Source organism: Pinus tabuliformis, chromosome 3_2, assembly GCF_031772625.1.
Source record: "Pinus tabuliformis cultivar Carrire ecotype Pingquan chromosome 3_2, CPIR1, whole genome shotgun sequence".
Classification (NCBI taxonomy): domain Eukaryota; kingdom Viridiplantae; phylum Streptophyta; class Pinopsida; order Pinales; family Pinaceae; genus Pinus; species Pinus tabuliformis.
Genome location: NC_142302.1, coordinates 793,142,866 through 793,159,644, shown reverse-complemented (window position 1 = coordinate 793,159,644; position 16,779 = coordinate 793,142,866). Strand labels below are relative to the sequence as shown.

General features: G+C 36.1%; 1 protein-coding gene across 2 annotated transcripts in view; it reads right to left on the bottom strand.

Moving 5' to 3' along the window:
- Positions 1-13,284: 13,284 nt before the first annotated feature.
- LOC149182980 (uncharacterized) overlaps positions 13,285-16,779 on the bottom strand; it is a 64,860-nt gene continuing 61,365 nt past the window's right edge. The window contains exons 3-6 of one of the 2 annotated variants that reach the window (XM_089417023.1): positions 16,133-16,194; positions 15,942-16,030; positions 15,350-15,661; positions 13,285-13,646 (exon numbers count right to left, since the gene is read on the bottom strand). The gene's annotated coding sequence lies outside the window, so the exon portion shown is untranslated. The remainder of the gene's footprint in view (positions 13,647-15,349; positions 15,662-15,941; positions 16,031-16,132; positions 16,195-16,779) is intronic. The other variant, XM_089417024.1, reaches the window with a different exon arrangement.

Sequence of the window (16,779 nt, the reverse complement as noted above, 5' to 3'; positions counted from 1 at the left end):
CATGCCTTAGCACTTGGCACAACTTAGCATGTTGACATGATTTCACACTATCTGGCACATGTTAGCATTCCCTAGCATGCCTTGGAACTCATTCCCTCACAAATAGCCTTACATTTTTTCATGACTTGGGAACCCAATCAAGTCCTTGGCTAATGTAGTTCATGTGAAATTGGCTTGCTTCAACAACAACTTCATGAATTGCACCTACTACAAGTAGAATGTGCCTTGTTCACCTAAGAATGACTTCCTGCATCTTTCCCAAGGAATAGATCCTTCTTCTTCAATCATGCTCATGAGATAGAGAATTCACCCATGTTATCTGCAACTATATGATGACATGACTTAATCTATCAAATATATACATACCTATTTTCTCCCTTTTGGTCATCTAGACTTCCTTCGACAACTTCCTTTCCTTGATTGAAATTTCTTCAACCATTTTGACATGTTTCACTCCTTTTTCATCATACCATCATCCTTCTAAACAAAGGATCCCACACAAGGTGGAATTATCAGTGAGACATTTGCTTCTTCCAAGTAGAGGTGAACCTTCTAATGAATATTCCAATGAGGATCTTGATTATCCTCATCCTACAAATGCTTATTTTTAATGATGATGTTGTATGATGAGTTCTTTCTATCTTCTATCATGCTAGATGACTTTCTTCATATATACTACTTATGCTTTCAATGAGGTTACCAAGAACTACTTCCTTTCTATGATGATTGCTACAACCATGTAGACTTCTACTTCAATTATTCTTTCAAGCTTCTATAATCTTTTGATGTCATCTCTATTTTGCTTCAATCATGTGCTTTTAATATGATGTCATCTTCTTAATATGATGCATCATGTCATACTTACAATGCTTCTCACCCTAACAACAATATTTTAACCATATTAGAGGTGTTTTCACCTCCTACTTCTCCTTGCTATATATCTGAGAGACCTTAATAGTGAATATCTTGGATTTCTTCTCATCAGGTTCTTCTACTTCTTCAGTGATATGGGATTCAATTCTTTCTTTCATTTTCTTATTATTGTCCTTCTTGAGTTTCAGACAATCTCTCTTGAAATGCCCATATTCCTGACAGCCATAACATTGGATCTTTGACATATTGGTCTTCTTCTTTTTTCTGAGGACCAAACTTCCCAAACTTTCATTTTCTCCTAGCCATGGAAACAAATGCTTGAACTTGTTCGCTTAGTCCTACATCGCTTTTTTCCTTCAACCTAGTTTCTTCAATTTTAACAATGACCAGGGCACTGAATGGGGTGGCTTCCTTCTTTCCACAGATGCTTGATACAAAGTTGCCCCATTCATTAAGTAGTGCATTGATCACCACGTGTTCATCTCTTTATTGGGCATTATTTCTCCCAACTCTTGCAGTTGGTCTTGAATTTGTAACACCCTCATAATATATGAAGCTATCCCTTCTTCCTTTGGTACTTCATCTTGTATATATAAATTCTCAAAGATATCACTTCTCTTGTAGTGCTTATGGAGAGTAACTCAACTAGTTTGTCATAGATTTCTTTTGACTTTTCCAATTTTGCTACATAAGGGATGAGAGAATCTTTTATTGATTTGAAAAGGATTCTTTGAGCCCTTATCCCCCCCTTCATATACTTTGCTAGATCTTGAGCTTCTTCTTTTGGTTGTTCAGTGATTGAACCCTTAACATGTCCAATGACTTCATTTTCTATGAGGATCAAATCAATCCTCTTCTTTCATGCAAGGAAATTTGATGACCCAATCAATTTATTTCTCTCCTTGCATAATGAATTAATTTTTATAGTAGATTCGGTCATAGATATAAGGATACTTACTTATCAAGTGAAGATTCTCATTTGATGGTGATATCTTCAACTTGATGCCTTCCTGATTTTGATGATAGTTGAAGATGAGATCTTTCTTGAAGATGACAATACTTCTTCCAGAGATGTCCTTCTTCAAATATGCTTATGATGAGATACTTCCTTCAAATAGAGGGAGATCACCTTGACTCTTTTGATGATGATGGTGATGCTTTTTCCTACTTCCTTTTGATGTAGATACTTCAAGATGCTTCAATGTGTAGTCCTTATTTATTTGAGTGGAGGTGGGGTCCTTGAGGTATACTTCTCCTTTTGATGATGATTCAAAAAATGTGTGAGCTTTCCATGAACGTTTTGAGTGTAGAACCCTTCCTTGGATAAGCTAGGGTTTTGAGGTCTTCTTGATTATTTCCTTATGCTCAGACCTTATGTAACCCTTCTTGATTGTTCAATGTCCTCCTTGATGCCTTGACCTTTCTTGATACTCATTTTGATGGTTCTTCTACAAGTTATCTTTCCTTGTCTTGTAACCTGGCTTTGATACCATGTCGAGAAATCTAGAATCAGCGAGATTATGTGATTTATCTTACTTTGATAACTGCTTGTGATGTATATTAGTTAACTTTATTAGCTTATTCTTTCACTTGATTATAATTAGTGTTATTATCATCAAACAAATACCAAAAAATAAAGAACAATTAGACAAGAGGACACAAGATATAGGCTATCAGCCGGGGCCAAAAACTCTCCTCTTGAGAGGAAAACCCACAAGAAATCTTCTCTTATTATAGAACTTCAAATGACAAATTCCAAGACCTAAGACTCTTGGAAAAATCTCCTCCAAGACCAAGTGAATCCTTCCTCCTTAATGAGCTTTCCTTCCAGCAACTTGACCCCAACTATTTATGCAACTTCGACCCCTAATTGTTTCTTCTGCAATTTTGACCCCTAACAGCTTCTTCTACAACTTCGACCCTCAACAGCTTCTTCTGTAGAAACCCTAGATTGCACATGTGAGATGAGTTTTCTTCCTTTCCTTCTTCACTTGGATAACCTTCTCCTTCTTGAGTACCCGGCCAACAAACTTAGTCTTTTCACACCTAATTTCGGTCTCCTAAGTTAGCTACAATTTTAGTCCTCCTGCTGCAAATGATGCCTGAGTTTCCTCGCATGTGTGAAGGACATTAGCCAAAAAACTATCCCAAAAACTTCTCTTTCTTCTTCTTCTTCTTTGGTAGGTGTTTGGATTACTTTTTCGTCCTCTGTGCTTCTTAGATTGAACTTATTGAGAGTTGATTGGATGATCTTCAAATGAGGTTGAAGTCTTCTTATATATAGGCTTCTTTATAAGTCAAATTGTTGTCTTTAGGTCGACTTGTCCACTCATGAAGGTTGACTTGTTATTTAGATGATGACAAGGTCTTCGAGGGTTTATTTGACACTTTTTGACTTTATATACATTTCCTTTGCAAGATGTAAAATTCCCAAAAGGGTCTTCAATACATGACAACGACTCAATTGACTTGTAGACTCAATAACAAGCCCTAGAAGCACTCAATGGGTGCTTGACCTATAAAAACGAAAATTCCCTTGAGCATGAAACCCATGCCTCAACAATGACAACAACAAATTTATTTTTCTCTTTACAACAAATACATAAAGTCATGACTGCATATGTCATTATGAAGACTGAACCTAGTTACATATTTCAACACTTGAGTGGTATAGATACCTCACCTAAACAAACCAACTACTATGAATGTTGAAGCCAAATGGCAGATTCAAAGAAAACACACACACACACACAAGTCTCCCACGTGGGAAACAATTTTTCATGGGTGTGCACTCGAGTTCACATCCTAAACCCTACAAGGAATTATGAAATCCCTTGAGCTAAGGGGTTTTGGTCTTGGTGATTTTGTTTAAGGCAACAAATTCATGCCCTTGAACATCTTAGGGATGACTATACCAAGTCACAAAAAATTTTCCAATGGTAAGTTTAATAAGTCCACACCAAATGTGGTATTCTTCCAAGAAGTTAAGTCCCCTGTTTTAGGTTACATTCTAGAATGAATTTTCTCTAGAATGGGTCCTTTTGGGCCACAAATCATTTGTAGGGTAGCATAGTTGTGGTCTTGATAATATACCATAACCTTTTATTTTTGTGATGGATAAAGGTATGTCATCCTAATAACATGTGTGTATCAATCACATTGATGCTACATGACAAGCATATGGGTTTTTTTGCACCTATGTTGCAAACTTTAGAATTTAGAGATGTGAAATCTAGGATTGTTTGGCCTCCTCGCTTCCCCCTGTAGAATGGGTACCTGGAGGTGATTTCAACATGGATGAATGGTGTGGTGACAAGGATAGATATGACCAAGGCTTTATTTCTAGAGTTGAGCAACAAGCATGGACTATGGGGGATGGTTTCCTTGGTGTAACCTTTAATAGAGCAGATAACTCCAAGGGCTACTATATTGGTTTTACAGACCCCATGATGGTAGATTCTATTCTAGTAAGCTTTGATATGTGAATGTCTTGACAGAGACCATAGGCTCAAAGAATTTTCCTATTTAATGTATCATCTCTTTAGGGCAACATGATGACTCTTTTCCATCATTTTCCTTAAAGCTTAATGCTTCTCATATTTATTCACTTAATTTCAAAACTTTAGTGCACAAAGTTTGGAAGCTCTCCCCAACGCCTCGAAGGGATAGAAGTTAGGGATGTGTTGAAAATGTAACTAGTGTCTATCTTCATAATGTAATAAAATGTAATTTTTATCATTGACATATTTATTATTATTATTATTTATCTTTGGTCAAAGTGCGTTCTTCATTCCTATAAGAGTCAAAAATAAATTATTTTGAGTAAAAGAAAATGTACATGAATCGTCCCATTTGGACATTTGTAACAAAAAGAATTTTGATTTTTTATTGAGTCAAAGTCAACCAAAATGTACAAGTCGACATGTATTTCCAAGAGCCACCTATTTGACCTCCTGGACAAATATATATAGAGGAAAGTTCGATCACTTTGGAGGACATTCACTCATCATCATCATACATATCTTTTGCACCTAACTAACAAAGAAAAGGACAAAGAAGAAGGAGAAGAAGAGCTTGAATATGTGGAAGAGGTTTTGTGAGGAAAAACCAAAATTCTGATCTAGTTGCAAGGCTTAATTTAGAGCTAATTGCAGGCCTGAAATTTCAAGAGTTATATTTCAAGAAGGCCCAAAATTCAAGAGAGAAATTTCAAGAAGACTAGTTTGACCTATGTTGACTTTTGACTTTGGAGGTGACTTGGAGGAGGGTTGGACTTGGAGTTTTGGTGGAAATTTTGGGTCTTGGTCTTGGATATCTCATTTTGATTTGATTCTATAAGAGAAGGATCGTTGTTGGATTTCCCCCCTTGTGGGGTTTTTCCCTGGATTGGACCCTAATTTCAGGTGTCTCTTGTCTTTTGTGCACTATGATCTTCATTTTCTTGTTTTAAATGGTAATTGCTTGATGAATAATAAAGGAAAACCAAATAAGAACATTAAATAATTTCACAAGTAATTATCATGTTAAGAAACTCCCTCTTTCACTGGAATTCAAAATGTAATTAAAGATATGGTAAAGGCATGAGCACAATCGAAGAAACAGATCCCTATGAAATAATTAAGGTTCAAGGAAAAAAGTTTGAAGTTGAATCATTGTTCAAATCTTCTTACTTACTGTAGGAACACTTGTTTGTGATATCCAAGCTCATTAAGGCATCATACTTCTGGATTATTTGAGTTAACTATGACATTGTTTCTACTATGAATTATAAGGTATCTCAACTCCTTAACTATTGTAGATGCATGTTTGATCCTTTTAAAATCACGTGGAGAAGCATTCACTCACTCTTTGAAGAAGACAAGGCTATAAGGAGATGAAGAAAGAAAAAGACAATGAATTTATATATCTTTGAAGTCTAAAAATCATATATAAGGACAAAAGGAAAAATCTAAAGTATTCTTGCTCAAGCAGAAGGAGAATTTTGTTATATATCTTTGAGAAATAATAGTTTGTTGTATAACAATTTGATATATATTATTGACGCATGACAAGACAATGCGAAGAGTTTCAGAAGTATAGTAGCAGTGCCAGGAAGACTAATTAACTTTGCAATGATGCAAGCCACAGGAGGGACATTATCTCCAATAATACTTTATAATGTGAGCTACAGGAAAAACACCCATGATGACACCTAACAATAACATATACAATACATAACACCCAAACCTTCTATAACACTACGACTTACAAATTTCTTTGTGGCAATCTGAGCATGACTATGCCCTCCTTTGCATCAAAGACCAAGTGTATTCATGATATATGTATAGTCCAAGTAACTAAAATGTTGTAGCTAACATCTATTATTGTTCGAGTTCAAAGGATACACTGAGCTCTCTCATATTAGAGCATGAACAAGTCCAAAAATTGGCATAATGATAATTCTTACCTAACCAAACATGTTTTTGAAAATGACAAAAGGATTAAAGTGAGTTTGTTTGGGAAAATGTGAGTTCTGAGGTTATATGTGAAGGAGCAGGTCAAAAGAGTTAATTAGATTACAAATGTGAACAAAGGTCCGAATTTTGTGAACTTTTTGTGACTTTGATCTCGGATAACCAAGCTTACCTTTGAAATTCAAGGCATTCATGATGACACCAAGATTCGAACTATCCAAGGAATCTGAATCCTCTAAAGTTTAAGTAAATAAGTTTTTTGGAACAAATGATGAGTTTAAAGAAGTTCATCTTGTTCTTTATGCAGCTAGCATCAAAGTCTAGGGGCACTATGTTTGTATGGAGTAAACAAAGAGTTTGAGGCAACATCTAATTTCAAAAGAAGAGTTTTTCTATGTACAAGCTATACCAAGAATTCTCAAGAACAATGTAGTGAACCTATGACAAATCCAAAAGTTGTGTGGTGACATTTGAAACCTATTGTGACACTATATTGAAGGAGCATCCAAAAATTTTTGTGGCATTATATGTTTTATCTGCTTATGTGGCATTGCCTCATATATGTGATGACCTTAGGAAAAAGAACAAAAGTTTGACTTTGTTACAAGGATGATCTTTGGAATTGACCTTAAAAAACGGAGCAATGACATCTTGTCAATAGTATAAAGTAGAAGGGACTGAAATTATAAGAACCATCTGTGTGTTTTTGCAAACTCCGTGAAAGAACTATGATTAGACATTTGAAGGCACATGAAGCTCATCTGAATGGCACAAGTATGTGAAGTTGATATGCTACTCTCCTATACATAAAAGAAGGAATATTTACATCAATGAAGTTGACATGTTTATGAAGTCGGAAAGGAACCAAGACAAAGCAAGCAACCTAAAGAAATTCTATGGTTTGTATCCTAGTACAGTGGTTGAAGGATTGAGGCACCTTGTTGGAGAAAGTTGGTATATTATAACTAAAGAAAAGTCATAGAATCAAATCTCTGCAAGGATGGGTAAGGTAAGATTGAAAAAAGTGCATATAATCTTTGTTTATTTGCAATTAATGACCTATGTCAATTGTAGTGCATATAATACTAAGATAATGATCTAGTGCTCTCGTGAAAGATAGCAATGCATTATAAAAAAGGGCATGTGTAGATATACTTTAGAAATCCTTGATATGTGAGTGTTTGAAGTTTCTCCTTGCATACAAAGTTTAGGTTTATGAAATCAAGAAATGAAATAAATTCAATCTCATGTATAGAGAACTTGATAATGACATTTCTATGGTTTGCATTAGTATTCTTGTAGAATTTGCAACTCTTAAATGGAAAATGGGGTATCTAGGGTTTTCTAAGGTTTGAATTAGAAAACCCTAGGAATAAAATCCTAACTAGTCATTTCTGTTGTAAAAAGAAAACCTAGCTCTTAAGTATGACAGGAATGACATCATGTGAGGACAAGGTTGATGAAAAGGTCCAAGATCAAGAGGGAGTTGACTCTCCTCAAAGAGATAAGTTTTCCACACTTCCTTTCTTTAATTATTACTGTTGTTATTTTGTCTATGCACTTTGCCTTTTGTTCTTTCATAGTCTTCTAATAAAGGTTGCAGGTTAAGGCAAGATCTATCTAAGCTTGACTAACAAATGGAAGAAATGAAAGAACGTAACAAAGCATGAAGAGAAGAAGAAAACAATTTATAGTATACATCAAAGAAGTTAATTAGATGGTAGCATGAAAAACAAGGAAAGCAGTGCACATACCTCAACTGGAAAGAGGGAGCTCTGATTGGTTCAATTCAACAACACATTGATTGGGTTGACAATACTAATGATGATAGAGATACTACTAATAATTGGAAGTTGATATGATTTCTTGGAAGAGCAAGAAACATAATTTTGTTGTTGCAATACAAAGAAAGAAGATGCAAAGGTTTGTGCAATCAACCATGAAGAAGTTTGGCTCCATAAGATGTTTGATGAACTACTTGCTGACATGTTGGATTGAAAGTTGCATGAAGAATGTCAGAGAACCAAGAAGCTCGAAGTGCTTTATAATTCGAGAATATGATGCAGATAGGAGCAAACAAGTTACCACAGATCTCCATGGAAGAACAAGTAGCCGATGCATTGATGAAGTTCCTTTTCAAGAATGAGTACTTTTTAGACAAGTTTAGGCTTGTGGTTATTTCTCCCCATTTGAGGGGGAGTAAGAATCTCCTCCCTAGTTGAGAGGGAGTGAAGGTGGACACCATCTTCTCCATGTGTCATGTATTATAGTCAAGACTAACAATCGTAAGTCTAGTAAAGGCATTGGAATGGAGAATGGTGGATTGGATAAGCATCAAGGACATACATTCTTGAGTCATGTATTGTGATTGACTGGGATTAACATCCTAACTTGGATACATGGACTTGGTAAAAAATGGACTAGAGGATGTACTTTTCTTTGGATTAGGAAATGGTCCTATGAGGTCATAGCTTAGGAACACTCGAGTGGGGTATGTACCTCAAAGGCGGTGGTGTCCAAATTTTATGCCTCCTAGCATTGTGCTCTGATCTAGTGGAGAGATAGAGCTTCTTAGTTAAGGCCTTGCTATTTTGACAATGTCAGTGATGATCATTGACGTTTATCAATCCAGATCCTTTCTTATATGAATATTTCAACTTGAGAGTATCATGTTGTGTCATTATGAATATCTCCCTAATTAAGGAGTGTTGAAAATGTAGCTAGTGTCGATCTTCATAATGTAATAAAATGTAGTTTTTATCATTGACATATTTATTATTATTATTAGTTATTTTTTGTCAAAGCATGTTCTTCATGCTTATAAGAGTCAAAAGGAGTCAAAAAGAAATTCTATTGAGCCAAAGAAAATGGACTGAAGTCATGTCCCATTTGGACATTTGTAACAAAATGAGTTTTGAATTTTTATTGAGTCAAGGTCCACCAAAATGTACAAGTCGACCCTCCTTGGGAACAAGTCAGATTTTTCTTCCAAGAGCCACCTATTTGACCTCATAGATAGATATATATAGAGGACAATTTGATCACTTTGGAGGACATTCACTCATCATGATCATACAAATCTTCTACACCTAACTAATCGATAAAAGGACAAAGAAGAAGGAGAAGAAGAGCTCACAAATATGGGAAGGCTTTTGTGAGGAAAAGCCAAAATTATGATCTAGTTGCAGGGCCAAATTTCAAAGCTAATTATAGGCCCAATGTTTCAGGAGGGAGATTTCAGGAAGGACTGAAAATTCAGAAGCGAAATTTCAGGAAGGCTAGTTCGACCTATGTTGATTTTTGACTTTGGAGGTGACTTGGAGGAGGGTTAGACTTTGAGTTTTGGTGGCAGTTTTGGGTCTTGGTCTTGGTCTTAGATATATCACTTTGACCTTATTCAATAAGAGAAGCATTGTTGTTGGGTTTTCCCCCTTGCAGGGTTTTTGCCCTAGCTTGGAGCCTAATTTCTAGTGTCTCTTATCTTTTGTGCACTATGATCTCTCTTTTCTTGTTTTGAATGGTAATTGCTTGATGAATAAATAATTTCACAAGCAATTATCATGTTAAGAAATTCCCCCTTTCACTGGAGTTTCAACAGGATGTTATTTGTCGATCAATGAAGTTTATGAGGGTATGGGGTACACTAATAGATCATGGTTGGAATTGAAGCATACCAAATGCTAGCCTGAGGATGTCCAAGTCACATTCTAGAATATCTCTAGAATAAGTCTTATAGAATCAATGGTTCAATGGGAGGAGGAATACATTGCCCAAGGAACTCAAATTCACGCGAAATTGGAATCGATTAAGAGGATGAGGGTTCCAAGTTCTACTTTGATTTCTTGCAATGAAAATCTTCTCCATAACATGTAATTGATGGAACTTTCAAGATTTCCTATAAGATCAAGAACATGTTTCTGCTTCACTTCCATAACATTTTTCCTCCTTTTGCCCTATCTAACATAGTGGAGGTTTTTTAGAATCTAAATTCGGATATTCCACAGTGTTCATCTTTACACACATTAAGGTAATTTCACCTAACATTTCTACCATCGATAAGAACACGTTGGATTATGATATTTTCAAAGAACTCCTGCTTCTCTCAAGTCATGGCAAGTCTCTTGAGAATGACAATCTTCCTTGTGAATTCTTTGGGGTAAATGATACAAATGGTGATATCTTTGTTGCATGGCCAAGGAGGTTTTTTCCTCGAGGGCTCCAACAAAATATCTTAGCTAAGGGTTCATTAAATTTATAACAAATAATGTGACTACAGACTCCATGGGATCGAAGACCCATCACCCTTGGCGATGCTTATTAGGATTTGGCAAAGGAGATTGCTCTCTACATTTGTAGACTCATTGCTAAAGTTGGCAAGTAGGACTAGACAAGTTCAATGCCAGATAGGTTTACCTTGGATACAATGTCTTTTACATGAGACATCATGGAATGGGCTAGGGAGGTAGATCAACACTCTTGTTTCTCAAAATTGACTAGGACAAAGCTTATGAAAGAGTCAATTGCTCTTTTATTACAAGGATGATATTTTGTCTAGGATTTGGATCCACGTGTTCCTATGTTGAACACTCTATTCTCCATTGCCTATTAGTTTGGTGAATAGGTCACTCTTGTCCTAAATCCCCTTGCATCATTTGATAACACAAGGTTCCCCTCTTGCTCCATTTTTCAATGTGTTTGTTGTTGATATTTTGGGGCATTTATTGGAGGCTAGCAAGATTCAATAAGGGATCAAGGGCATTTCTCTTCATGATGATTTAGTGATGATAAACTATCATTTTGTGGACAACTCTCTTACAAATCTAGGTTGACCAAAATTTGAATGTAGAATATAAGGGAATATTGGGATTTCTTTTGTGTTTCTTTGACAACTATCAATGAACATAACATACCATGTGTTTTACACTACTCAACATGTGCTCAAGGTTCATGGCTCTTTTGATTTGTGTGACATTATATGTTCCCCTCACTTGCTCAAGCTTTATGGGTCCTCCATTTGCAAAAGCACTTGGGAGGCTTGAAAATTTGTTGCCTAGCTCATCTAATGAAATATCTCAAGTAGTAAGTCAAGTTGACATTTGGCTTGGTGCTCAATTTGCAGTTGGAAACATTGGAGACAATGCATCATTAAACTTATGTCATTCCAAGCACTAAAATTGAGTAGGGAGGGCATTTTCTCCCCAAGTAATCTTTGGGATTTTCAGGCCAAGGCCTAGAAGAACTAGCAAGTATCGGCACAACAAAAGGCCCTTCTTCCCTCTAATAAAGATAGTCAGTAAATACATTGGTGGGTCGATTCCTCTAGAGGGCTTGTTCAAATTGAGCATTGATATGTGAGGCCGTTAATGGAGACACTTTTGGTTGGTTGCTTAGCACACAACTATGTAGTTTGACTTCAAAATGCTTAATCCTTGTTACATCAAAAACATATCCTTGCACATGTTCCCAATGCTCATTAAAATTCTTCCCACCCAAAGGAAGTGGATTCTCAAGTTGCATAGCCTTTGGTCCATTTGCATTAGTGGCAAATTGTTAAACTTTGCATGGTTTGTCATCTAATAAGGATTGCTAGCCAAGGTTCACTTAGCAAAAAGTGGCCTAGCATATGCATTTTTCTTAGTGCTATGTACCAAATCCTTCAATAATAATAAACAAAAGTACACACAATGAATACGATTACTTATTAGGCCAACCACTATTACATATACATTTAACCCCATTGTATCCCCACTTTGGGGTCATATCACTTAGTGTGTGGCAAACTTGAGATAATTAAGCACATATGTTAGGACCAAAGACTTGTCATAAATTTCAAGATCAAGGGATAGTTTTGTTTGAGGAAAAGGTGGACTGGAGACTTGCATGTTTGGCAGTTCTAGTGATCTAGTACTTTGCTTTTTCAAGAATTTGGCACTGCCTCACACATTATCTGGAGTTAGAAAACAAGCATGCTTTTGCTAATAAAGTTGGTTCTTTGCAATGATTTTACTGTCAATGGGGAAAAGGCATGTAACTGTTAGCAAAAGGCTTATTTAGAGATGCTAAACATCTAAATATGTTAGTTTATTCAGATTTTATATTTGCTCCAGCACTGAGGAAGATGATATAAATTTCCAATATATATACCTTTCCACCTTTGCTTACTGTATATATCTATGTTGATATACAACATTTTAGAAAAGAAAAATATAAAATGATAGTTGAAAACTCTGTATCATTTTTTGCAGTGATATAGTTCATTCACATAGTTATACATTTTTTATCGAATTTAAACCATCGTTATATACTCATTCTAATATAATTGAATATTAGATTATTCAACTGCATTGCTAAACCCCATACCATAAGCTTAGCAGATGGCTTGGGCCATTTTACTATAACAAATGTTACCATATTAAACAGAAATAGAATGCACTCACAAAATAAAGTACATATTCACCTATCTTTGGCAATTGCATGATCTTATTAAGTTTATATTCACCTATCTTTGCCAATTGCATGACCTTATAGTCCATAGCAGTCATCACAGGCTGCATCAACTTTAAGCCACCATGAACAACAGAAAGAAAACACAGTAATTTATGGATGTAAGTAATAATTCAGTACTCAAATGCAACAATTCAGCCACGGAAGTGTGGTGTAGTGGTGAACAGCAAGGTGATCAGGCTCGTCTTAATGCAGACATAGGTTCAAAACCTTGAGTGGGTGCCACTGAGGCCAAGGGTAAGTCCCAGGGAATTTTAACAGCGTAGATACACCCCTCATAGCACAACATCTTAGCCAAAGGGATGTGGTAAGTTTTCATATGCAAGCTTCCCCCAAAAAAATGCAAGGGACACAAATCTCAGACGGTGCATATCTTGATTCAACGTAGTTCATTTCTGAAATAACTAAATATAAGAGTGAAGAGACATCTTTATAATGTGTACGTTCAAGAATTTGTTTGATTAAAGACTCGCTGACATGCAACACAAACAAATCTGAATAACAAATCCATTGCAGAAACATAAAGGATCATTTAAGACATCAACGTGCTTGTCTCAGATTTCAAGAACATGTTATGGCTCTACCATTGCCTCTTTCTTTATATTCTAATGGAGTTGCAGTCAAGGAAGGATAACATCTGATCTCATTTCTCAAAAAACGTTAAGAAAATTGCTCCAAATGGCTTGTTGGTAAGTATCACTAGTAGTTAGAAGATTTAGTTCATCTTCAACATACTCTATGTCCATGCTGAACGCATGTTGCAACAGCATTTCTTTTTGCTGCTTTCCAATTCACACCATTGCAATTTGCTTCCAACTGCCCTGAGAAGAGATGTAGTTAGACAAACATTGCCACAAATATATAATCCCCAGAGCATAAACACGTGCTCCACTAGCATCTCAGTTAAGAAAAATAAAATAAAAGCAACAGGTCTAAGAATTTCACTTGCACTTTCAGCAGAGTGTAACAAGAATATATAATTGGAAAAAAGAGCAAACAAGAAAACTAGCTCCTTGTAATCCTGATCACACTGAAACTATTATCTATTATTTATATATGCCTTTTGATGTCTTCCAAGGTCCATTCATGATATTTGTATAATATAGATTTGGAAGTAATTTTGGCGAAAGTAAAAAAACACCAATAAATAGAAGTCATTCAAACTAGTTATTTCCATGCATAACGTTACTAAAGTTCCAACACAAACTCCTGAAAAGTGTTGAAGAGTGTAACTAGGTTCAGTCTTCATAATGACATGTAACTATGACTTTTGTAAATAATATAAAGAAGGAAAATAAAATTATTATTGTAAGACTTGCTTCATGGGTTTCATGAACAAGGGATTTTATTTTAGATGGCTCCCATTGTGAGCCTTTAGGTCATAGAGTTATGTATGGAACGCATATAAGTCTATAAAGGTGTCAAAAAGCCCTCAACCGACAAGCACTAGTTCTCATCTTCCTATGTCGGCCTCAAGATGAAGCAGAATTCATGTCGGCTCACAATTATGGAGACACAACCCTTCATATACTCAGGTCGGCTTATTTATGAAGGGCAACCACTATAAATAGGCATGAAGGGTCCTCGCATTAGGACAGTTCAGAGTTCGGATTCCTCTGAGATTTTTGGATGGTAATTACAGTGAACAGTTTGGACAACCCTCTGAGATTTGGATGGATAGCTACAGTGAAGAAGTTCGGAAGTCACACAGTGAAGAGAATTCAGATCTCTCTTATATTTTGGGTAACAAAGGACAGTAAAGTTTAGATACATCTCTGAGTTTTTCGGTGGACTGTGGCAGTGATAAATTCGGATCACAGAAGCTTGGATCACAGTTGCAGTGATAAAGTACATAAGGAACTCGGATCTGGGATGAAAAGGATATCACAGTAACAAGGGTTCAGATGTCTGAGAAAGAGTCTCAATGTTACAGCAGAGGAAGACCACTGTGAAGGAAATATGAAGGAGCTATAGTTCTGAGATCTATCACAGTGTCTCGGTGCTGCTACAGTGGTCATATCTCGTTGACATTACATTGACAATGTTTCGGTGCAATATCTAGTAGATCTACAGTTCGTTGAGGTGAACATCTCAGTGTCAAGAATGTCGAAGAGGAAGAGGGGTCGAGAAGAAGAAAAGAGCAGAAGATAGTCTGGAGAACTAGTGTCTTGGTCTTGGAGTGGGTCAAGGATCTTGGTCTTGGTATTCGTCAATTGGAATCTCTATGAGAAGAATCTGTGCGGGTTTTCCTCTCAAAGAGTGAGAGGTTTTGGCCCTGGCTGGTAGCCTATATTCTGTGTCTCTTGTCTATTTATGTTCATTAGTTACTACTGTTTGATGAAGAAGAACAATAATAATCTAAGAAGAAGAAGATCTTAATCTAAAGAAGTAAAAAGCATTCACAAACAGTTACTAATCAAAGAGAAATCACCTAATGCTAATGCCCTAGATTTCTCAACAAAGGGTACCCAGCTTAACCAGATAAAGACAACAGATAGAGAGATAATATTGATTCTTACTGTGGTGTGTTGGGATGAGTTGCAGCCCTTACAATTTGCTGAAACATATTCGTCACATTTATAGGATCCATCCCTAGAAGCTCAGTGGGGTTAGCAAAACGGGTTCAAATGGACAGTTTCAAGACAGAATTAGCCATGAGGTCTCCTGTTCAGGTCTGGCTGAGATTCAAGTCCAGCTAAGTCCCACTGGATTACCAACTTTCTCTTACCAGCTGTTATTGTGGCTGGCAGTTGAGCCACCCTCCGTTTGGATTTTCTGGTGAAGTGGGGGAACTCCATGAAATTTTCCTTGGAGAAAAAAAGGATCCATCCCTAGAGTAAACAAGAATCCAACATGTCAAAATGCTGACAATATGAGGGCATACAGAAAATATTATGCATATTCGATATTTGTGTAGATGGTTTAAAAAGTCTCACAAAGAGTATCAAGTTGCAGTTTACTTTCTTCACAATGGTCAGTAAGATTGAACCTTCTTAGCAATCTTTACCATTCAGTGCCAGAAGTATTATTGCCGACACTGTATTTACCTCCAAATCTGAACATAATAAAAACAAGGGTTCAATAGACCCACCATTACGTATTTTCACTAACCTTGGTTAATTGCATCTACCACAAGGAATTGAGCAATGTGTAAGGTCCTGCAGTGAAACAAGATCCAATATTGTTCACACTGAACGTTCCTGCCAAAAAAGTAACCATCATGTTAACATTACAAAAACCTTTCATGTTAGCCTAGCTCACACGTTCATTGTCCAATAGCTTGGAAAAGAAATAAGCCATACCCCTCCAGAATGATGATCGAGAATGATGATGGGCACTCAATACCTGCAATTCCCCAGTTTGCCTTTAATAGAATATAGCCAAAAGTTAGTATTATGACAAAAAAGCAACCACATCACTAAAAATCAAGGATCCTTTAAAATGGTAAAACTACGCCCGAGGACGAAAAATATTACAAGTCATTTATGGTCAAGTGTTATTGTTATGCATTCAATCAAAGTAATCAATGTGTAAACAAGAAAAGCTTCACATTCTAAAAGAAGAACATCTAAAACCCATATAAGAATACCATGTTTTTTTGGCAGATAAAAATGAGTCAAATAAACAGAAATCAAAATGCACCAGTTTCAAAGCACCAAATAATAACAAGTGTTGGCAAAAACGTTGCGATTGATGGTCAGAATTGAAAATATTTGCATGTTTAGGTAAAGTATCAAGATATTGTGGAGGTAAAAATGCCTGAATTTTGGCACCATACGTTCAATTACTTAGATGATTTGCAAAACGTTTGGCTACAACAAATTCATGAATATATCTATTCACCAATTTGATAAGTTTAATAAAACTATGGTTAACACATTCACATACCCTGGAAAACACCACATCGTAGGCACCCACGGAATTTGCAGACAGCATGCAACCATAATCT